Here is a 25,765-nt window from a genome sequence, read left to right on the forward strand (position 1 = left end):
ACACTTCTGGAAAAAAATGATTTACGCTACAATTGTCAAATGTTTTTTTTTTTTTTCCATTATATGAATTCCTCTTAGCATAGCTCATTTACAAACATGTACAACAACCTTGGTGCAAATTCTGTTCCTTTCTTGTTTGCCTCTTTGTTCTCTGGGTTTTATGGGGGGAGGCAAGGATTTGTGATAGAGAGTGTATAGGAGTGTTAAAGCCTGCGCCGCCTGATCAGGGACATTGACAGCAGGGCACTCATGCATCTATGTTTGCAGTGAAGCAGAAAACAAGATTTCAGTTTATTGAAATTAGATAATGGGAAGAATACTGTCAGTGAAACGTTGCTCTACATCCAAGTAAATATACATTTTTTTTTAGATCTAATAAAGAAAGATGACCACTATCTCTCCGGCTTTGGCATTTTAATGTTTCGGTTTATTTTATGGTTGATGGCACCATTATAGTGCTATTAGCAACCTAAAATGTGAGCTGCAATTGAGAATAAACCCTCGACCTGGAAATCATTTCTTATATGATCGTGCCAGGGTATTAAAAAGAAAAAAAAAAAAGCCAAATACAGGCGTAAATAATAGAAACGAGCATGTAATGTCTTCCCTTTTTATTCATTACGTGATGTTTTTAAGAGAAGCTTCACCTTTGGATGTACTTTTATATATTGGGGGGGGTATAATGAGCAGTAGCAAATAGTGTCCCTGAAGGCATATCATATTCTCCTGCCTGATGTGACACTGGGTGTGGAGCGATGCTCCACGCAGCACGCTGGGCATTACCGTTGCCTAGGTAACCATGCCATGCCAAGTGAGGGTGGTGTACAGGTCCTATTCTAATTAATTAGAGTATGCCTGGAGGGAAACTTTAATATTAATCTGTTACCTCAGAGACTCTATTTTGAGACAGAGGTGATTCGAGTAATAGGGGAGAGCTGCCTTAAGAATTCTTAGTGGTTGCTATGCCTGCGACCTTCTGCTGAAACAGATGCTTTACAGATGAAGCCAATGGAGATAGTGAAGGGGATGTTGTGATGGCCCCAGCTCATTGCAGGAGTCCTTCTGTATTCTCCATTGACAGAATGCTGAGGCCCTAAAGGCTGATGGAAGTGGAGATAACATGTGCTGCAATGTGATGTCCCTTTAGCTGTGCTCTGCAGTCATTTCCTCTCGTAGGCTGTTGTCACACATAGCAGAAGTGGATCCAGCAGGAAGTAGAAGTATAAGACCTTCCTCTCTATTTCCCATTCCTGTAGAATCTACTTAGTTTTAAGTCAAAAACTGCAGTGGCAGTTTTAAGAATAAATCCCATGAAATTGAAATATGGCTGGAAGGCAGGGGGAGGTGCAGGGAGAATAATAAAGTATACTTACCCATCTCCGTGCTACCCGGCCCTTCCAGCTGCAACATCACGACTGGGTTAAGTGATTGTCTGCTTAGCCAGTCAGTGACTGGGGCGGTGTCCTATCTCAGTCACTGATTGGCTGAGCAGGCAATCGATCACCTGGGTACATGACGTTGCAGCTGGAAGAGCTGCAGGACACCAGCGGCTATGAACAGGACCCAGAAGCAGCTCCTATGGTGCACAAGGATAATAAGTGTACTTTGTTAAATATTTACCGCATCCCCCTTCTCCTCTAAAAATATAAAGTAGTTGCAGCATGTAACAGCAACTTAAGAGTGTGTTTGTGGTATTGGCAATATATTGGATCATTGCTCGACAGGAAATTTACCAAAGGTGATCCTTTACATTCACACAAGGAAAGCACACTCCCCACTCCATTATCTGTTTGATTTTTATTTTCTTTATTGTTACCAGAAAGTCATTGTTGAACCTATTAAGTGTTTTTTTTTTTTGTAAAAGTTTAAGCTACAGCATCTGTGCATGTATTCCCATGCTCAGTGTCCCCACAGGGCTACTTACTTCTCTGTGATTGGCTGAGTGGGCAGGGGGATGTCATCAGAAGAGGGGAGAACAGCACAAGAGTGTTTTCAAATAAACGTGCCCTAGACAAACAGTGACAATGACAAATGAGAAAAAAGAATGTTATCCCAACCTTCTCAGTCTTAGCATTAGTCTTTTTTGTACATTTCCTGCCACTTCGCAGAGTGTGTATGATCTTGTTCATATTAAAATTTCTTGCTCATTATTGATACTTTGTTGATCGCTTCTCGGTCTTTTGGTTAAGATCAAGTGTAGTATTGGTTCTTAGCAGTTTATTAGTTACAACACTATATGTGGTGGTTCCATTAAGTTCTTGTTATGCTTGGCAACATCCTTGTTTGAGGAGCACGCCCATTGTTAGTAAGATACATGGGCAACATTGTAAGCTTGAATTTAACCTATTTGCAGGTTGACTATATGATTTTTATACAGTATTTTAGTCCTATAACAGTTATCTTAAAGGAGAAGTCCGGCAGACCTCTTTTTTTCACAAGTGTCGGGGAGAGGGAGGACAAAAGAAATAACATGCTCTCACCTTACCTCACCTCCAGCAATGGATCCGCTTAGACAGTCAGTAGCTATAGTGGGACCTGACACATCACATCCCGGGTCCCCACTTACACCAGGAAGTGACCGGGGACCAGACTGGCGGTATGTACTGGAGCCGGGGAGGTAAGAGCATGTTAGTTCTTTTACCCTTCCTGTTAGGCTATGTTCCCACAACGTTTTTTTAAGCTCCATTTAAAATGGCGTCCGTTATTGTGAGTCTACAATAGCAGACATTGAGTTCTGTATCATTTTTGCAGGTTTGTTTGCAACTTTCTTACCCTGCAGGAAAACATTGAAGTCATCAATGAGTGATTGTAATACTGCAATTCTCTCACTAACCATGTACGGCATGCGCCATGGAGTCCTAGCTGTATTCTGCCGCTATGTGGCTTTAATAGGTTAATCATTAACAAACCATTAAACAAACAAAAGCGTGGCTTGTAAGATATTTCCTCCTATTGTCCTTTATGAGCAGTTTTTGCTTCTATTTGCAGTAACAGGCAATGAATGTGTTCAGCATGAAGAAGATACAGTCCATTTTCATCTATTCACTGAAGTACTGTAGCTCATAAGAGTCACTTGTCACTAGCCGATTTATGTGGCCATACAATACATCTGCTGCTGCCTTCAGCCAAACGGGAGCTAAAAATGATGGCTATGGTATTAAAACCAAACAAAAAATTCACATTGTATTTTGGGGATTGGTGCCTAATATTATGTAGTTATATTTTTAGTATGTAATACATAACTTATATACACATATTGAAAGTAATTTCTATTATAAAGTGTTCCTGTCATAATTTTTTAAACAGAAAAATAAAAAATTGGTACTAATAATCAGCGCTGGTACTAATAATCAGCGCTGCCCACAGGAACATCCATAATGCCAACATAAATAAAAGATAGGGTTTATTCATAAAAGCACTGATATACAGTATATCATATCAGTGCTTTTATGAATAAACCCTATCTTTTATTTATGTTGGCATTACAGATGTTTCTGTGGGCAGCGCTGATTATTAGTACCAGCGCTGATTATTAGTACCAATTTTTTTTTTTTTTTTTCTGTTTAAAAACTTGCCATATGGGCCCCTATATGGGAGGATCCCGTCCTGGTACTACAAGCTTTTAGCAGTCCTTGGACATCCTAGCTCTACCTCCAGCATTCATCTGGCTAACCACAGCAACACTGGTACCCCCACAGACTGTGAGGGGTAATATGCACAAAGCCCAAGGGGCAACAAGGTGGGCAGCCTATTTTGTTCTAATACTAGTCCTTTCTCTGAAGATATAACACGAGGCGCCGGGCCTTTTTTCCTTTTATGCTGTCATAATTTTGACATATTTAGCTGGGTTCACACTACGTTTTTGCAATCCATTTTTTTTCCATCCATTTTTAGAAAAAAAAAATGGATGGAAAAACAGATGCATTTGTATCCACTTTGATCCGTTATTCCATTGACTTTCACAATAGAAGAAACGGATCAAAACGCATCAGTTTTTTTTAACGTACACAAAAACGTAGCTGACCTTATTTTAGTGTGCATTAAAAAAAAACGTAAATGCATTTTGATTAGAGATGAGCGAACCGGGTTCGGGTTTGAGTCCATCCGAACCCGAACGTTCAGCATTTGATTAGCGGGGGCTGCTGAACTTGGATACAGCTCTAAGGTTGTCTGGAAAACATGGATACAGCCAATGACTATATCCATGTTTTCCACATAGCCTTAGGGCTTTATCCAACTTCAGCAGCCACCGCTAACCAAATGCCGAAAGTTCGGGTTCAGATGGACTCGAGCATGCTCGAGGTTCGCTCATCTCTAATTTTTATCTTTTTTTTTTTTTAATCTTTTTTTTTTTTAAATCGAGGTCAATGGAAAAAAGGATAAAAACGGATGAAAAAAACGGATTGCAAAAACATAGTGTGAACCTAGCCTCAGTCAAGGTTTAGAACCAAACCATCTTTACATATAACTGGGAGAAGCATGTGACTAAGTGCTTCTCCCCCCAGCTACCTGCACTTCATAAATGGAGATTGCAGAGAACCGGAAAAGATTTGCTCAGCTGCATGCTTCCACCAGCAATATGTAGAGATCGGTTGTGGTTTCTTTAACTAAACCCACAGTACGAAAAGAATCTATCACCGCCATAGTACATACAAACCTTGTAGTTTCATAGCTGCAGGGACCAATGGTTGTGCAGTTACTAGGATTTAGCCAGGCCAGGACAAATGCTGTTAAATTGCAAATAATTGCCATTATTTTAAAACAACGTCCGTTGTTTTGAAATAACGGCTGTTATTTGCCGTTAAATGACGGCCATCCACTCAGTGTGAACATAGCCTTTCTGTGTTTTTAGTCCACTCCTGGTGGTTTTAAAGAAAGTCTGTAATCTTTTCTTAAAGGGGTTCCTAGGATATTGAAGTAATAGTGCAATAAAAAATAGATTAATACAAGGGTGTTTCTAAATACCTTATATAATTTATTCTGCAGTTCTGTAGTTTGCACCTCATCCTTCTTAAGGCTGGGTTCACACTACGTATATTTCAGTCAGTATTGTGGTCCTCATATTGCAACCAAAACCAGGAGTAGATTGAAAACAGAGAAAGGATCTGTTCACACAATGTTGAAATTGAGTGGATGGCCGTAATTTAATGGCAAATATTTACTATTTTAAAACAACGGCTGTTATATTGAAATAATGGCAGTTATTTACCGTTATATGGCGGCCATCCACTCAATTTCAACATTGTGTGAACAGAGCCTTTCTGTGTTTTTAATCCACTCCTGGTTTTGGTTGCAATATGAGGACCACAATACTGACTGAAATATATGTAGTGTGAACCCAGTCCTAGGCTGCATTCACGCGTTCCGTGTTTTACACTGAACATGGACATGAAATGCCTGTAACGGGGTCCCCGCCGCCCGGGCAGCATCTGTGATAACATGCTGGGAGCGGGGGAACTGTATGAATATGTGCCGCGCTGTAATGACAGAGCCACGCACTTGCTTCATAACAGTGCAGCGCACATCCATACAGTTCCCCCGTTCCCAGCATCATATCACAGATGCTGCCCAGGCTGGGAGGTCGTGGGATGGGACTCTAATCCAGGCATTCTGTGTTCTGTGTGAATGCAGTCTTACTTCCGCTGTGTTCAGTGTGGTGCAGAAATGAATTGCCATACAGACACACCGGACTCCTGTAATTTGGCTGTGTCTATGTGCACTCTGGCCCTGGATAAGATCAAAGGCACACAGGAACAGTGTAGTACTGGGCATATGGTGTATACAGTGTATTATGCACCATATGTGCATCCAGCATCCCACACTTATCCCAGTATAGTGAGGTATATAGCCTCATTAGGAACAGAGCACGCAGGATGGCTGATGTTTTTGCCCTGCTTAGTCATGAGACAACTTGTCCTTCCGGGTACTGGGGTTGCTACCTCTGTAGTAAAGCAACAGTAGTTAAACTATGGTAGTGTCTCTTTTTTTAATTTAATATCATTTGTTATTAGAATAAGTTTTTCAGGCCAGGACAAATATCAGCAGCAGAGCCCATTATACATATTTATGACTAGGCTGGGGCAACAGGCTGAAGTTGAGGTGCATCGGGGATTTGGAACCACGGTCAGTGCACCAAACAAACTAATTTGGAAATAAGGTTTTTACAGCAGAGAACAGGAACAGAGCAATGGGTTAAAATACTGAAAGCACAAATGTATACAGGGTCCAAGTAGCTATCACTTTATACCACATGGACTATATGAGGGGTGTCATACTCGCAACCCTATAGATGTTTCAAAACTACAATTCCCATCATGTCTGGGTAGCCAAGGCTTTAGCTTTCCAGGCATAAAGGGATTTGTAGTTTTGTAATAGGTTGGAGGGTCGTAGTTTGACAACTGTGGTCTATATGGACTATGGTTGTGATAAAGTTGCCTGACTCCGCCTGTTTTATGCCTCCTGGACTGTTCACTTAGTGGTAGGAAAAGCCTTACCTTCCATCTACTGCAGGTCTTCCCATGCCAAAATGTAGATAACCTTACCAGCCTATGACTAGGGTTCATACTACTTCACCAAAGCGAATAGGGAACCTGCCATTTTGAAAATGCAACATCAAGTTATAGAGCGGAAGGACAAGAGCAAACTGACATATAGTTCTCTATAAAAAGATTGAGTATGGCTTGTAACCACTCATTCTGGGCTTAGAAGTCCAGTGTGTGGTCCTAATCAGTGATTGGCATTCCTGCCTGTACAAATGGTCAGTGGTCAGTCACTGAGTAGGGCCGCACACTGGACTCCCTAAGCCCAAAATGAGCCGTGATTTCAACTAATAAATTACAAGTTGTACTAAATCTTTCCTCACAGAGTTATAGCTCCTCTTGTTTTATAACAGGATGCTAGAGGATGTGAATGTCTGTTCAGTCTGACAGGTTCACTTTAAATGCACCTGAACTAATTGAACCACTTAACATAGATTTACACCCCACAATGAATTTATTAGTGTTAATGATTTTAAAAATGTAGAACCATCTCAGTGATTGCTAATGTAGGAAATGTGGCACAAAAATGTACATTTTCATTTTGCTTTATGAAGCTAAGAAAAATCCAAAATTGTGTTCTATGCACCATAGGACATAAAAGGGGGGGGGGGGATAAGTATAAGGTTTAGGGGGTTCAAAACAGAACTAACATCTCAAAATGTATCCTCATTAGGAAACCAGTATCTGGCAGATACATTCACAAAGCCCAAGCCAATTAAAATCTGACATGTTGTGTTGATTAGAGGCATCACTGAAAATTCTCCTATGAGATCCACACACACAAATAGCCACACAAACACTTAAATAATTAATACATCAAGCTCATTTACATAAATATCAGGGATGAAGTAACATAATAAAGTCCCATGTGACTCATAAGCAAGAGATTCAGGGAGGGAGACAGTCTCTACTCTCTGGTGATACACTATACCTGCCTGCCTAAAGGTTGTATGCACACAGTGTAGTCCTCTGTATAAGTGTGTTGCCTCTATGTAAGCAATGTGTTCACACACAGTTAGAAAAAAAAAAAAAAAAAAAAAAAAAAAAAAAAAAAGAAAGAAAAATACTCCCATAATTTTAAGTGAAAATAAAACAATGTGTGAACGGATGAAATTAAACAGCTGTATTTTGCAAAAGCAGGTGGTAAATAATGAGCATGTTTATTATTTGGATAGTCATAATCAATCATGAACGTTTTTCTATACAATGCGTGCGCTGCTGGCCAATTACCCATTGACTGGAACACACTATTAGGCTATGTTCACACTGCGTATATTTTAGTAAAACTACGGCCGTTGTTGCCAATTACAACAGCCATGATTATTATGAAAATATACGTGCCGTTGCCGCCTATGGAATCCCGGCTGAAGCGTATACACATAGGGGGACATTTATTAAGTCCGGCGTTTTTTACACCGGACTTAAAAATGTCCCCGCATCTCCGGCGCTACGGAGATTTATGTAGAGGCGGACTGCGCTCCGGTGCGCACGGCCGAAAACCTACGCCAGCTGAGGACTGAAGTAGGTTTTCAGCGTATCTTTTTGCGGAACAGATGGTGAATCGCGCGGACTCTGAGTCCGCGCCCTCCGTTCCGCCCCCCCGGTGTACTCGGCGGAAAGTGGCGACTTGCGAATATTTTATTCGCAAATCGGCCATTTGCGAATAAAATTATGCGCAAATCGTCACTTTCCGCCGAAAATGATCCGTACGCCAGATGATACATGTCCCCCATAGTATACACTCCGGCCGGGATCCCTAGCAGCGCCGCGAGAAACTGACATGTCAGTTTTCTGCGGCTGCTATTCATTGGATAGCGGCCGCAGAAAACCCTGTCAGTGCAAACTCCATAGTGTGCAGTGGGGAGTTCTGATGTGGGTGCGCACGGATATGCCCGCATCAGAACTCTGCGGCGCTAAAGATCATCCGGCCGGTACTGCAGGACCAGCCGGATGATCTTTTCTGAGACCGGCCATTCTCTTACAAGGTCTGAACATGGCCTTACACTGAAAATACAGCTTTATTTTTACCTAAAAATTATGACCATATTTTTTTTTTCTGCTGCAGATTTCACTAAAGACATCCTGTAGATTTTCTTGTTGTGGAAAAACCCCAACATTTATGCTGGGTGTGACCATACCTTAAAGGTCATGTATGTAAAAAGTAATGAATAAAAATGTAACCAAGATATTGAAGCAGCTGACTTATAGGGGTTTTCTGGACAAAAAATATTGATGGCTCCTGCTCAGGATCATTGACACCCCTACTGGTCAGCTGTTCAGTGGGACTGCTGCAACTTGGTGAATGGGGCCAGAAGCAGTTGACTAAGGGCCCTATTCCACCGGACGATTATCGTTAGCATAATTGTTAACGATTAACGATCTCAAACGACCGCTATTGCGAAAGACCTGAAAACGTTCACTCATTTCCATGGAACGATAATCGTTACTTATGATCGTAATTGCGATCGTTTCTTCTTCCGTATTTATTCGCTATTGCGTTCGTATCTATTGCGAACGACCGAACGATGTCTTATTCAATGCGAACGATTTGCGAACGAGCAACGATAAAAATAGGTCCAGGTCTTATAAAGCGATCAACGATTTCTCGTTCGGTCGTTAATCGTTAACTGCATTTCAACCGAACGATTATCGTTTAGATTCGAACGATTTAACGATAATCTGAACGATAATCGTCCGGTGGAATAGGGCCCTAAGTTTACTGCCTATTGCCTGTGATTATTTACTGCACCTCAGCTCCTGTTTGCTTAAAAAGGTGTTGGCACCCTAATGATCAGCAACTAATAGGCCATCAATCTTTTCTGCCTGGAAGGTCACTTTAAGGCTATGTTCACACACAGTATTTTTGCTCAGTATTTTGGTCAGTCTTCTGCAATCAAAACCAGGAATGGACTAAAAACATAAAAAGGCTATGTTCACACACTAATTGAGTGGATGGCCGTCATTTAACTGCAAAAGACTGGGATCACAAAGGCTAGGATGAATTAAATCCAAGCATCTATAAGGTACTTATAGGGTGCTAATACATTAGCCATAGAGCTGCCTGAAAATCAGCCGTAGGCTAGCATCACAACGGCCATTTTTCATAACAAAAGCCGGTGTTGTGCAAACTACATCTGTTGTTATGAAATATGGCCGTTGTTTTCACATAGTGTGACCCTAGCCATAAACTGTATCCATGTTTCCAAGATTCCCCTAGGGCTGCATCCAACTTCTTCAACCACTGGTAATCAAATACTGTACCTTTGGGTTTGGACGAGGTTTGCTCATCACTAATTGTGAACACTGCACGGTGAAGAGAGACTTGATCATGTGATTGCTTGGATAAGGGTTTCTGATCACTATACAGTAGTTGGCCTAGTTGTGTGACAGCTAGAAAGCCACAGGTTGGGGAACACAGGCTTAGATACAAGTGTATTGCCAAAGTTATCACCAAGTTTTCCCGTTTTAGAGATGCCTAATCAATATAAGTGATACCTGGGAGCATTTGTCAGAGCCTTTGTTGCCATTGCTACCTATTGGCAGATTTCAATTGAATCATGGTGGTGCTGATGAAGGTACAGACGGAGACGTCTTCCTATGTAAAACTAACTAGATGACACAGTCTAAGGGCTGTATTATACAGCCCAATTTTTTATGTAAGCGAGAGCGGATCAGCCAATTACATGGCTTGATGGTCGTGCAGTAAAGGTTGCACGGACATTGTTAGCAATGTCTATCTAGCCCTTGCTGTATATAGAAAGTATTAAAGTTTTTTTTACCTCTCCAGGCTCCCTGTTGTCCAGGCTCCCTCGCTCACCGAAGCCATCGCTGGCACATCTATAGCCATCTCTGAAGTGACAGGCCACTCAACTGAACAAGTCGGGACAGTGCCGCTGCCAGTGATTGGCCGAGCAGTCACTTATTCAGGCAGATTATCTCCCCTTGTAATAGGACCCTAAGCTAAATGTCTGGGATGAGTTAACTCTGATCCTGGCTGCTGTAGATGGCTGCCGCTACAGATGGCAGGGGCATAACTCTCAATGCCATCCCTGTGCCATCACAGTATGGCATAGTGCTGGAACTACCTGTTCCTATTGGTATACTATTATAACACAGAGCAGGAAGGCATTAAAGAAAAAAAGCCTCTCTCTTGCCTTTTCTGAAGCCTCTTTTCCCCCAGACTTGGCTGTTGCATTATCTGTAATAGTTTAGAAACTGTACACACTGCAGAATGTTAGCTATGAGGCATGAAAGTTGGCACTTCCAGTGTTAGTGGGGAATCATATTACACAGAGCAGAGCTCTAGAGAGACTGAGTTTGAAGGGGGAAGAGATGGAGCCCGTCTGCACACACACAAATACATAGAGACTCATTTCTTGTGAACAAATCATCTTCTTATTATGTCACCCTAGAGGTTCATTGAGAGCCATGACGCTCAGTCCAGGCAGTGCCAATATTAGTTATAATGTGATAGACGCTAAGCTGATGCTGTGCTTTGATGGGGAAGGTGGCAGGTAGAGGAACAGACAGGATGCCTTTTCTTGGAAAAGCATGTGATCGATCATGCTCTTTTGCTTGGGAGACAATGGGAGGCTCATATAGGACACTAATAAAAACCCTCTTCTAGTTCTTTAGACTTATAGGGCCATGGTGCCAGTTGCAGAGCTCCTTAGTGTGGGGACCCCCCCCAGTCAGCTGCAATTCACATTCCAAACAGCTGACATTGTTAGATATTTCTTTTTGGTTGCTAGAGACACACAGTACCTTTCATATGTGTGTCTGTGCTTCCATATTTCATAACATACAAAATGCTTTTAAGTGCCTGTGAAGGGTGCCAAAAGGCTTTCCCAGACTCCTAAAGTGCTGAGGGAAGTAATGCCTCCTTTCTTTCCCTCCCATCCTTATCCCTGCTTCACTGGAAGTCACCTTGAAGCCAAGCCTCAAGCAGGGTCAGGGATGGAAGGGGGGAAATAGAGACACATTGCACAGGAAAATTAAAGTATTTTTCTATGTTATGGAAGGACAGTCAGTCATGTGAAAAGTACTATGTATCCCTTTGAACAGCTACCTAAGGGTGCCTACACACGTAAATCTCGCTGCGAGTTTTGCAACGAGATCCGCTACTAGCCAAGTTCCTGGCAGGCCTTAGCTACGTCTCCTTGCTGCAGGGGGTCCTGGCCTCCTGTTCTCCTGCCCAGCCAAACAGTGTGTTGCCCAGCCACAGCCACCGATTGGCTGGGCAGGAGAGCAGGAAGTCGGGAGCCCGTGCAGCAAGGAGACAGGTAATGTGTACCGACAGCGTGGGAACCAATTTAGGGGTTAAGGGGGCAGCTGCATTACATCTTTACAACATTACATCTTTTACTACATTACATCTTTCAGACCGCTGCGAGTATGTAGTTACAGGAGCCTGCCAGGATCTTAGCTCGTATCGGATCTTGCTGCATAACTCACAGCGAGATTTCCGCTGCGAGTCGTTACGTGTGAAGGCACCCTAATGCTGGTTTCACACATGGCAGTTTTTGAGCCAAAACCAGAAGAGGATCCAACAGGAAAGAGAAGTACACGTCCTCCCTTTATATTTTCCATCCCATTTAAATCCACTCAAACTGCAGTGTCAGTTTTCCAAAAAACTGCGAAGTGTGACACCTGCCTAACAGTGTCAGCAGTTTAGAACCTGAATAGCTGCTAACAGATTCACTTTAAAGTAGGAAATCTGTAGACAAATATTCGATACAGGTAACATTGTGGTCAGTAATTCTGATATTACATATAGCCATACATCTTTTGTTTAACTACTTTTACTTGCACTTGTCACTTATAATGTCTGTAATTATCAATAAAAGTATGAGTTTATTATAAAAATATATAGTGGATCACTCTCAGGCAACCAAGCACAAGGAGACATTATGGTGCATATTTTTGTGGCTTTTTAAAGGGAATTTGTCAGTTTCAATTCATGTTCCAAACTTCTGACACTGTTAGATATCTGTTAGATCAGGGAGACACATTGTACCTTTCCTATATCCAGCTGGGCTTCAATAATGTAGAAAAATGCTTTAATTGTATAGTTATAAATAGTCAAAAAGTACAGCAAGCTGTAACACCTCCTTACTCCCCCTCCCATACCTGACCCTGCTTGGGACTCAGCTTCCAAGTGTCAATCAAGCAGGGTTGGAGGGGGCAGTCCAGCTTGCAATAGATCAGGAGCTGGGGAAAGCCTCTTTGACTCTTCATACTAGAGAATAAAAGCATTTTTTTTTACATCCTGGAGGCACACCTGGATATAAGAAAGGTATAGTGTGTCTATTTGACCTAACAGCTGTCTAACAGTGTCAGCAGTTTGTTACCTGAATTAGAGCTGATAGATTCCCTTTAAGAACTGTCTGTGACGGGGTTGTAATTCCTGTGTTTATGTATGATTTGGAGCTCAGCATCACAAGAATGACCCTGCAGCAGCCATAAACCTATATTCAGAAATAACACAGTACTAAGGGTTGTACCTATTTAAATTAAAGGAAGCAAAATGGTGTTAAAGGGCATTTATTCATTTCAAGGAATATTAACAAAATAAACAGTTTAGGATCTGGATCACATGGCAGGTCAGATTGTACATAGTTATCTCTAGTTGGGAATGTTCTCACATCACTTGTCAGTGCCTTTCTCCACAATTCATTGAGGTGTGAATGTGGTTGGTTCTCTCCTGGCAGGGAAAGTTTGAATTTGACATTCTGAATTCTGAGACCACTTGAATGCAAAAAAAAAAAACTGCTTTAAAAGAAAACAGACAGAGGCTATGTTCACACAACGTTTTATCAGCTCCCTTTAAAATGACGTTCGTCATTTTGAGTCTAAAATAACAGACGTCATTTAGCTGTTTGGCCTCCCTTCGGTGCAATGACGGCTGTTGGTACATTATTCTAGTTTAGGAGGACTTATTAGCCTTTGGGTGTGGCTTTAATTGAAAAGTCCATTGAATTTAATAGTAAAAACGGAGAAAGAACAGTGACAAATGAAAAACTGTGTGTGAACAACTAATAAAAAACGTCAGCTGTTTGCAAAAGACGTCCAAAAATAACAATCATATTCATTATTTTGATGGGCACGCACATAACATCTGTCATTCAATAGAGTGTGTGCATTGGACATCTGTCATCCCATTGACTTCAATGCACTGCATTGAAGTCAACTAAATTGCGGCAAAAACGGACGCCTTTTCTCTTTTTTAGACGTTGTGTGAACATAGCCAGACACTGCCTATTCCGCTTGTCATTTTCACAATACTTTTTTGAAGAAAAGAAAGCACTGGGAACTGGATGCCATCTTTGAAACATTTATTGAGCAAGGAAGTGCTAGGACACATGGGAAATATGAGTTGCATGCTGTAATAGTAGAGTAGTAGTCATCTAAACGAAAAAAAAAATCTAATTATTAATAACAAAACAACAAAAAAGCAGTAATACTTGTACTATGGTGGAGCCTAAGTTAATATTTATGTACATACTATCCATATAATGTACCTTATACATAACAAAATAGACAATACAGGTTGTTAACTTTTGTGCACAGAATTTTAAAGGAGCCTGGATATATATATATATATATATATATATATATATATATCATAGGCCTGCACAACCCATTAACTTAAAGTGTCACTGTTGTTTTGAAGAACTTTTGACATGTCATAGAGACATAACAAAGCAGAAGACGATCCAACAGCCCCTGTTACTAGGTACTTAAGTGTCGTATGGGTGGATGCACGCTGGAGAGTCCACTGTCCCAGGAGTGGACAAAGTAACTGTCAGGAACTCACCTGACCTGGCTCCTGCGGCGTCTTCCTCGGGCTCTGCTCCGCCCGCCGGAGCCGAGTGACGTCACGGAGACCCGACGGCGTCCCTAGTAACCGGGGACGCCGCGGTCTCACGTGATAGTCAGCCGGCCGGCCGGCACAGCTGATGCGGCTTTCATGCAGGCTGAGTGGCAGATCGCTCTGCCACTTGGTGTGCAGCGCCGCAGCTGTATTGTTGCTGGATCAGGAGACCGGACCAATCAGTGTCTGGTCCGGGCTCCTGGTCCAGTATAAAGTAAAGTGAAAGCCAGCTAGTAATCGCTGGCTATTAGTTATTCTGATCCCAGCTCCCCCTGTCCTTTTCCTGCGTATCCTGTCCTAATCCCTTCTACCTGACTACTCGTGTTCTGACCTCCGCCTGACTCCCGACTATCCCTTGTTTACCGACTTTGTACTGCGTTGCCTGTTTGGTTTGACCCGGCTTGTTCTACGATTCTTTATTGTGTTTTTGTCTGTCCGTGCTGTTCTGTGTTTCACTTACGCAGCGTAGGGAACGCCTTCGTGGTTGTCCGCGACCGTTTAAGGTCGACCGAGGCAATTAGGCAGGGTCAGTGGTGGGTTCAGATTCAGGGCCCACTGTCTCTGTCCTGTCTGTTCTTGCCAGTCCTGACAGTAACAACTTGAGAAGAGGAAGACTCCTACAACATCCGTGATGAATGGAGATTTCAAGCTTTATTTACATCAAACTGGTACAGTGCGCAACATTTCAACCACATCGGTCTTTTTAATAAAAATAATAATATTTATTTGTATAGCGCCAACAGATTCCGCAGCGCTTTATCAAGTATGAGGGTTGAAATGTTGTGCATTGTACCAGTTTGATACAAAGTTTGAAATCTTCATTCTCCACTGTAGGAGTCTTCTTCCTCTCATAGAGAGATGTCAAAAGTTTTGATCAGTCCACTTAGACCATACCGATTGTAAGAACGAGCCAGGAGAAGACTGCACAAAGTGCGATGCTCTGCCCGCTCTGTGTCTTGTGATCAGTCGGACTCTGTTTGATTGTCTGTGTAAGTCTATGGAGCCCTACTTGCTCAAGCACATATAGTAGTTAGGTCCCCTGTGCTCCTATATAGTAGTTCGGCCCTTCTGTGCCCCCATATACTATTTGCCCCCTTTTGACTAATAAGGTGATGCGCCCTGCACAGGCTGCATACCCCTAAGGCCATCCCTTAGTACAGAAACTAAGCAAACAACATAAATACAAGGCAAGAACCATGAAAACTCTATATATATACAGAAACAAGCAGTGTAAATAGATATGGTACCAGGTCCAAGCTCAGTACAGAATGGACAAGTAAGTCTGATACTGATCCTAAGCAGTCAGATGCAGGATAAACAAATCATCAGCAGAAAATCTCAACTAAATCTTGTTAAACCACAGAAAGTCTGCAGTATTTTTGCTGTAAGTTACCCCAACATGACTGTCCTATCAAGCAAATTACCTCTGTGTCCATCCCCCATGCTTAAAGAAGCAGTCCAGTTTGTTTTAGTTATTCTACCCCCGCTGCTGGCTGGTGCATATACTTATCAATGATGATCGGTGTCCCAGGGCTCGGCACAGGGACCTGTACTTTAATGCAGGGAATCCCCAGGCCCATCCCAAGTCAGCAGCACCACATGATTCGAAGAACAGTACCAAAGCAGAAGATAAGTAACTTAATGAGACAGGTGATCAGGGTGGGGGGAGTTCTTTCAATGTGATAGATTGTCAGGTGATTATGAAAGGGGGCAAACCGTCACATTAGGTCAGGAAACAATTCAGGCCAGGAACTGGGTCGACAAAAGAGTAGAACACTTTTGCAGTCAAAGGAATCAAGATATTTTATTGTTTAGGCAGGGTGAAATGGGAGGTATATCCTTAACTAGTTCCTGAGAGGAGGAGCACAATGGCGGACAGGATGCCATATGGAAACACCCGGAAGAGCACAGCAATGGTGACTGGAACATTGATGGAGGTAAGAGCAACATTGTCTGGGAGGAGAACAGTAGTGTTCCCACTATTTTTTTTTCTTTTTTCTGAAAAGAAAAAAATTACGTCCATCATTTCTCTGTTTGGGCGTCCTTCAGTGGACTGATGGGTGTTGGTACATTATTCTAGTTAAAGTGGACTGATTGGCCTTTGGGTGTGTCTTAAATTAAAGTCCATTGAAATTAATAGTAAAAACAGTCAAAAGATGGTGAAAAAATTAAAACTGTGTGAACAACCTAAAAATAATGTCCAGTGTTTTCAAAAGACGTTCGAAAATAATTGTCATGATCATTACTTAGACGTCTGCGCAGACAACGTCTGCATTGCATTGAAGTCAATTAAGGTGCGTCAAAAATGGACGCCTTTTTAAGTAGAAAAAACTGACATTTTTTCTGTTTGTGAGTGTGAACATAGCCTATGTAACACTAAAAGATAGGATTTCCATAAGCTGTGCTTTGTACTCACTGCTGTTGCTTAGATGTTGGATGGGGGATACTCGGTGGCTCCACCAAGAATAAATAGTATCTAAATATATCCAGCATGCCAATAAATATATTTCAATAGTGTGCTATTTATATCTCTTTTCTATTGCCCTCGAAAGGCTTCTATTATAATTCAGAAAGTAAATGAAAAAAAAGTCTCCAGTTCCATGACTTCAACTGCTCTCTATTTTGTTTATGTGGAATCTTGAATCCAGACGGCACTCTCCACACTGAGTCATGGTGTCATCTTGTGGCTCTTTGGCTATTGTGGTGTAGATCAGGCGTAACCTGAACACATCTGCTAAGAATTTAGTTGTGTTCTAGTTATCTTAGTTAGAATAGTGAGAGTGTTTTATGTCCAGGCTTTTTAATGTTTTTTGTACACAACAAAAAGTCATCCAATATAGCGAAGTCAATATTTACAAATAAGAGAGTATTTTGTATAACAGGATTTACATGGTAAATATTGGCCAATATGTCTTCAGTAATGAATAACTAAGGATAGTTTTAGGAGTCCATTTATTGAATGACAGAATGTGGTTGGACTGGATTTTCAATCATGTGGGTTGTTGGAATTATTATTATTATTATTATCTCACATTTATACACTGCCAGCATATTATGCAGTGCCATCCAGAGTAAAGTGACTTAAACAAACACTGGATTTGGCTACACTTTTTTTCCCTAATATAAATGTAATACAAAGTCTGCTAGATATGGCCATGTATAACATAAGATTGTTACTTTTATTGTCCAAGTCAATATAGTGTCTGTTGTTGACTCCTTTCCCTACCACCTTTACCCACAAGTCCTGAGGCGGTCTTTGTGGTTTTATGAGTAAGCTACACATACTAAAAGGCAGCGCAACCAATAGAACAAAGGCACAAAATAATTGACCAGATAAATGAAAGACCTAAAAAAGTCTTATTACAGTAGACAGAGCTGGTAAGTGTGATTCACCTGTCACATGGAGCATTAAACTTTGGGTAAGGCTAATTTTTTAGCAATTTTGTCTTTCTTTACAGTAACAATATTCAAAAAGTAAAAAATTTAAAGGAGTACTCTGGCGAAAATCTTTTTCTTCTTTTTAAAAATCTCAAGTCTTTCAGTACTTATCAGCTGCTGTATGTCTGGTGTTTTCTTTTCAGTCTGACAAAGTGCTCTCTGCTGCCACCTCTGTCCATGTCAGGCACTGTCCAGAGCAGTAGCAGATCCCCATAGAAAACCTCTCCTGCTCTGGACAGTTCCTGTCTGGGACAGAGATGTCAACAGAGAGCACTTTGTGAGACTGAAAAGACAACACAATTTCCTGCAGGACATACAGCAGCTGCTAAGTAAAGGAAGACTTGAGATTTTTAAATAGAAGTAAATTACAAATCGATATAACTTTCTGAAACCAGTTGATTTAAAAGAAAAAGATTTTTACGGGAGTACCTCTTTAAAGTAGTGACAGGAAGCGTTATATTGGCCTTAGAATGGGCAAGAATGTCTGGAACTGAAACTTTGTATACTAGGCTCATCTGAGATGCGTGTTTATAGAAGAGAGTGATCAGTCGTAAAATCGATAAAATCAGAAGACTCATCAATTGGCTGAAATTTAACCTGCAGTAGGGGATGACAAGCAAGTAGAATAGTACTTTAACTAATATTTTCTCATTAAGATATTATCCTGTTACATTGTTCTACATTTGTAGTCTTAGGGCCTTATTACACGCAATAATTATTGGGTGAAACATCATTATATTGTGCAAGTTTTAATCAATAATTGTTCCGTGTGTATGCAGATAACGATCGAAAAATTGTTCATCAAAGTGACCGAAGTTGACCGCATCTTTTAAGCTGGACCTAAAATCATTGTTATTGGTTCGCTAAATATTTGCTAATCTTCCATGTATGTACACATCGTTCCTTCTTTTTCTGGGATCAGAAGGAGTAAACGATCTTAGTAACGATCGTAGTACTGATCATAACCAACGAATATTGTTCTGTGTAATATAACGAACAATTTCAGGTTGTTCCCAAAAATGATAGTTTGCGATCGTTTACCGTTAATTGGCGAAAATGAAAAATCGCTTAGTCTGATAGGACCCCAAGAAGTGGAAGTCTGACAGTATTATTTCAGGAGAGGTATCCTTATTGTAAGGTTGGCCAAGCAACCAGACTGTTCACTTTCCTTGCTGTTTTTATTTACACTACATTTACACTTCTGTCAGCGGGTCTCACTGCTGAAACCAACTGTAATCAGGAGATATAGCCGGGGAGAGAGTGCAACAGGAGCACGATCCACTTCCTGGCCAGCCACATTTTCTGACCATGTAGTGCCATAGACTTATATGGTTGGTATAGGCTGTTACAGAGATATGGCCAGGGAGTGAATGGCACAGCTGCCATGGTCTTACCCTGACTATATCTCCTGATCACAGCGGATTTCAGCAGTGAGACCAGCTGTGATCAATAACTTTTGACATATTTAATGACGTGTCAAAAGTTACTTTTAGTGACAGTCCCTGTCCCTTCATTGAGTTCATCAGACATTCAGCCTTGAATCCATCATCCATTCCAAGATTTCACAGTACAGACAACAGATTATCCAGCTGTCTGCCTGCTCCGTGGAAAACATGGAGACAACCCAAGGACCACATGGAAAACATAGATACAGCCCTGGAAAACATTGATGCAGCCTTTAATAAAGACAGATGTCATTAATAATCATTGACATAAATGATGTCCCTCTTAACATTATAATAATAATAATAATAATAATAATAATAAAAAAAGATAAACGTTTTTCACGTAAAGAAGGCTGTATCCATGTTTTCCAGGCGGTCCTCAGGCTGTCTCCACCTTCTCAACAAAGCAGACAGACAGCAGGATTCAAAAGCCTATCATTTTGCTTTGTATGAAGATAAATGAAGCCCGCTTTTTTCATCTCTACTTAAAACTTAATTTTTAATCCCATGTAAATTAAAGCCATAGTAGCGCGTTGAACCAAGGTGTTTCACACAGGTGCACTTACTCCTGGTCTAATGCATGGTAGTAGGCAGGGAAGTTAAAAGCAAACAGCATCCAATAAAATGTGCAAGTCACATGATAACAGCATTTAACCCCTACATCACTGAGGGGAGCAATATGTGTGCACCACATTAGCTGCTGCATGGTAATTATACATATTGCTTTATAGCTCCATAATAGTAATTGTTTTGTATAAAACCTGTGAGCACAAGCAATTGGTGCATGTTAGCGGACTGTACACAGCATAGGTTTCTGCATATTATAATATTTATATACTCTAGCTATATAGCTGTGAAATAAAAAAGAAGCAGATAGAAGCAGTTAAACAGTGCGCTCTGACTTTGGCTCCCTATAAATAGTGAAACAAGAAATCATTCTTGTAATTGCGGCCCTGCGGTATTCTGGTCTCCAAGTGGAAAATGTGAAGACGTTTATGCCAATCTCCTCCTTGTTGGGGTTTGTGTACTTTCATGATACCATAAAAGCAGAATGCCGTAGTGTCACTTTTGTGTACCTCAATGTCTCATGGCTTCATAAGAGCGGCGCCGCTACATTTTCTAATGCATTTATTTAGCGCAGCCAAGGTATGTCAGTTTGCGGGACATTCAGTCATATAGATAAAAAATTCTGTGATGTCAAAACATTTGCTTGCCCAGCTATTAGTGTACTGATATATGGTTACTCTATATTTTTAAACATGACAACCATCCTGTTCACACTTGTGATTACCCTTAGATGAAACAGCACACTTAGGTGGAATATTTTTGGCAATGTATCTAATTCCTCCTTCCAGAATTGTGGTGTTATGTGGTGTTATCTTGCCTTAGGATGGGTAAGTTTCTTCGTAAGATGATATGATTATACAATATGATTATAGTCTGGTGAATATCAAGTAGAGAAAGTAACATGGGCAATATATGGTTATTAGATATTGTGGCGCTCCTGTCTCGCTCCACATAGATGGAGGCTCAGGTTTTACCTGTCTCATTTTGTTGGTTCTACTAAGTACTTTCTTTGTGATAAACGCTGTGCTGCTTGTTTACATTGGCTTTCAAAATCCTTGGAGATTTATGGAAGGTACGCCAGAGGAATACGCCAGGGAGAAGGTGCAGATTCGCCCCTTCTCCCTGGCGTATGCCTCCCGTACGCCTGGCTCGCCCGATGGGCAGGCTGGCGGAGCTTGGGGTTGTGTGATAAGGCTGGAAGGCCTCCTTCTGCGCCTAATTCATCATGATTTACGCCTGCTCGCAGCCACAAATCATGACGCAAATGTACATCTGTTGGAAGAGTACGCCTCTTAACAAATCCTGCCTGGAAAAAGGGGCAGGGCTTAATATAAGACCGGCGTACTTGTACACAGGTCTTCGTAAAACCTCCCCCTATGTTTTAAAAATGGACCCTTTGTCTTATGTTTCAGTCCATTGGCTGGAACCCCTTTGTAATATAAGACAGACAGGAGACAAGTTGCCTGACAACCTCATTTTAGTGCATCTTAATACATTTGCCTAGACTTCATTATGCTGATAACAGAGTAAGGGAATGACATCTTGGCATACCATCCACACATATAGAAGGAAATTCATTAGCTCACCATCTGATTCTAATGGAGACGCGTCACAGAGGGGAGGGCTGGCCCGCCTCCTGTGCTTCAGCCCCGGCCCGATTCCCGTGGATAGAACAGCGCCATACACTGGAAAAGGGCCGCGGTTAAAAAAATGGACCGCAGCACCAGCTTCCCCGTGACGGCCCTCTTCGATCCATGGGTCAGATTAAAGAGGATGTACCTGATGGTATGTACATGATGTTTTGACAATAAAGCCAAGAACTTTTATGGAGCTCTGGATCACAAACTTTTACCATACCATCTAGGGGTGTGTCATTTATAGGGGATTTTACTAAAAAATTTTTTTTAGTAGGCAAACTTTTTTAAGACTCATCTTTCTCCAGTGGTGTAAATGGATGTGAAAATGATGTCTTGCTCTTCCTGTGTATTAAAGTTTATGGGTAGCTTCACACACACCGTATCGCAGCGCATTTTCTGCTGCAGATCCGCAGCAGATTTGATCTAAGTAACTAAACACAGCATCAAATCTGCTGTCAGGGATGTTGGTTACATCAGTCTCAGAAGGGAGGGGGAGGAGGGGTTAAGAGCAAAGAGGATTTTTGTGTCTTCAACAGAAAGTAGTAGCTCAAAACTGGGGTAAGTAGACAGATAAGGTAATGACATGTATGGAATGAATTGTTAGTCTCCAGGAGGGGGGATTGATTCAACACGTTGATAACCCCTTTAAGCTTGGGTGTTTGCTTGGCAGTAGCTTCATTAGTCTATGGCCACAGTCATGGATCTCCGTGCTTTTATAGACGTAGATGTATTTTCACATTGTTGGTACTGTCTCACAAAAGTGCTGTAGTATTTCCGAATATATATACACAGTTTTTTTTGCAACACTTTTTTTTTGGTGGGGGGGGGGAGGGTGAGAAGGAGGATCTAACATGGGACTTTGTCTCTGTTATGGTACGCTGTAGTGCACAGTAGGCTTGCTTCATATATGGTAAAGACCAGCAATGGGCCATAAACCCTTTAAATGCAATGGCTATTTTAGTTGTCAATTAATTGCTATTGTTAATTTAAAGTGTCACTGTCGTATTGACTTTCAAAACCTAACTCAACAGTAGATGTGATATAAAGCAACTTTTCCAGGATAGGATAGGAAAAAGGGAAGACACATGCACCCTTAGGCCATGTTTACATTATGTATAACACTGGCCGTTCTGTGATCCGACCGGGTCACAGAATGGCCGTTGTTACTGAAGATCATCTTGGCCGATACTACAGTACCGGCCGAATGATCTTCACTTCTGCTGAATTTAGATGCGGGTGCACCAGTGTGCATCCGAATTCCCTCCTGCACACAATGGAGCATGCGGCTGGAGCTGTACACTCCATTATGTGAACTGACAGATTCTCTACAGCCGCTATTCAATGAATATGTCAGTTTTTTGTGTGGCCGGAGTGTATACTATGTGTATACACTCCGGCCGTGATTCCATAGACGGCAGAAAAATGTAAGTTTCATAATAATTACGGCCATTGTTGCAAATTGGCAACAATGGCCATAATTAATATGAAACTTACGTTGTGTGAACATAGCCTTATGCTGGTATCTATAGTAATAACGGCATAATACCAATCTACCTGCTTGCCAACTCCGGCAGGACACCTGCTAATGAATATGGCACTCCGCTGTGGCACCATGTTAGATTGCCATTTACTGCAGAGTGGCAGATGAATAGTACATGTTCTGTAGGGGTCAGGGGTCATATGCACCAAGGGCTAAACGATCGCTCTCACCAAACACCCTAATTTTCATATTTACAAAACTTAAAGTAACTCAGTAGCAGTGCAGTGCATCCACATAATAGGGGTACCTGCAACCTCCCTGTCCCATTAGAATCTTCTATGAGCAGGTTAGGATCGCCCCACCTGCTACTAGATTCCCTTTGACGCCAACATTATATGCAGAGTAAAAATCTTGACAAAATGGAATTCAAAGATGAGTTTACACTTTAATGTTCTTTTATGGAAGCTTTACATGAAATACTAGCTCTATTTACATTGGTGATGTTCCTTATTCCATCAGGATTCTGTTGCTTTTTGACAGCAAAATAGCATAGTGTGCAGCACTATTCTTGCAGAAAGAAATTGGAAACCTGATGGACCTCATTATAGGTCAATAGGGATTGTCATGATTCTCTGGGATCAGTTTCAAAGTGGATCTGTCAAAGATGTCACCACACTACAACAGAGTATTGTGGCTGTATACTTTCAGACACCACCTATTTCATATTCCTTTGTTTAGCACATAGTGCATTTCTTGTCAAAGAACCACAACATGGTCACTACTTAGAAACTTTGTGATCAGCTCCTAGGCATGGACCTGCCATGTACAATGACTTTGTATAGAAAATTATTTTCAGTATTTTGACATCTGGAACATTTATGAATATGTCATTATATTGTCACTCGCTGCAAGGTAGGTAAGAAAACATTTCACGCCTCAATAAAGCTATTCTTGGTTTTTATTACTTCTCCATTTGTATTGGTTTGACCTAAAAATTATGCAATATGTTCATCTATCTTTTCCAGTGAGAAATAATAGAAACGTAGGAGGGCACTCACCATAAAACTTGACTTTTATTGTGGTTACATTAAAAGCGATCCATTTTGTTCAGGCGACCAAGACGCCAGCACCATGCGGTGAATCCACGTGACAGCCGTTTCGCGAGCGTAAGCACGCTTCTACAGACGTACGACACTCCCTCACTGCTTAGGTTAAGTATCCAACCAGGCATGCGTGGTGTGTCTCGTTGCCAAATATTTAAAAACATAACGATAGTGATTAAAAACAAATAATGGCAATTCACCTTTTACAAAGCAACACACAAGAAATTATCTACTGTAACATTTTCATTATACGAACATATTTAGTTCAATTCGGTCATTTAGACCTAAAGGTCCTTGTGCGTTTGTCTCCAGTATTATACTGGCTTCACTTTGAAGTAGACGTTTATTAGTGTCCATCTCTGAATTTGCGGTTATTTTTTTCAGTCCTTGAAAATGTAGCACATTAACATCCCCATCATGTATGTTCTTTACGTGATCAATTAGTCTTGGCGCTCCTTTTTCTGTCCTTAGTAATCTTAACTGTTCGTAAACTCTTCTATGCAGTGGGCGGGTGGTTTTTCCCACATAGAAGGCTCCGCATTTGCAGGAAATAGCATATACTACATTGGAGGAGCGACAGCGAATTTTTCTAACGCATGCCCGAAAGGGAACTTTCGCTGTGGGAACTGCTTGTGGTGTAAATTCTTTAACCCTGGAAAGTCTGTACGGATTGGCGGTGTAACCTATAACATTAAAGAACTAATTTGCTGTCGCTCCTCCAATGTAGTATATGCTATTACCTGCAAATGCAGAGCCTTCTATGTGGGAAAAACCACCCGCCCACTGCATAGAAGATTTTATGAACATATAAGATCACTAAGGACAGAAAAAGGAGCGCCGAGACTAATTGATCACGTAAAGAACATACATGATGGGGATGTTAATGTGCTACATTTTCAAGGACTGAAAAAAATAACCGCAAATTCAGAGATGGACACTAATAAACGTCTACTTCAAAGTGAAGCCAGTATAATACTGGAGACAAACGCACAAGGACCTTTAAGTCTAAATGACCGAATTGAACTAAATATGTTCGTATAATGAAAATGTTACAGTAGATAATTTCTTGTGTGTTGCTTTGTAAAAGGTGAATTGCCATTATTTGTTTTCAATCACTATAGTTATGTTTTTAAATATTTGGCAACGAGACACACCACGCATGCCTGGTTGGATACTTAACCTAAGCAGTGAGGGAGTGTCGTACGTCTGTAGAAGCGTGCTTACGCTCGCGAAACGGCTGTCACGTGGATTCACTGCATGGTGCTGGCGTCTTGGTCGCCTGAACAAAATGGATCGCTTTTAATGTAACCACAATAAAAGTCAAGTTTTATGATGAGTGCCTTCCTACGTTTCTATTATTTCTCACTGGACTTGTATTTGAACCTGAATTTTCAAGGAGGAGCACCCCCACTCCGTCTTGACGGAATAAAAGGCATTATCTAATGATAAAACGGGACATTGTTCACACTACTTTAGTGCCGATCGCTATTTCTTAATACAGAACTCTTTATCTATCTTTTAATACAAAATATATTTTTCTATTACAATGCTAGTGTACAGCAACAGTATGTACTAAATTATGCCCCTATAGTTATAAATGTTTGTATTGCATGCATATCTTTTGTGGCTTTTTTTTTTTTTTTTGCCTAAAAACCCTTCAGCTGTAAGTTAGCTAAAAGTAGG

At 41.1% G+C, this 25,765-nt stretch overlaps 1 long non-coding RNA gene and 1 pseudogene across 1 annotated transcript in view; both read left to right on the forward strand.

Moving 5' to 3' along the window:
* LOC138779656 (uncharacterized) overlaps positions 1–25,765 on the forward strand; it is a 113,881-nt gene that overhangs the window by 73,959 nt on the left and 14,157 nt on the right. The gene's annotated exons all lie outside the window — the stretch shown is intronic.
* Positions 2,165–2,327, forward strand: LOC138780662 (U2 spliceosomal RNA; annotated as a pseudogene).

Source organism: Dendropsophus ebraccatus, chromosome 1, assembly GCF_027789765.1.
Source record: "Dendropsophus ebraccatus isolate aDenEbr1 chromosome 1, aDenEbr1.pat, whole genome shotgun sequence".
In the NCBI taxonomy this organism is placed as follows: domain Eukaryota; kingdom Metazoa; phylum Chordata; class Amphibia; order Anura; family Hylidae; genus Dendropsophus; species Dendropsophus ebraccatus.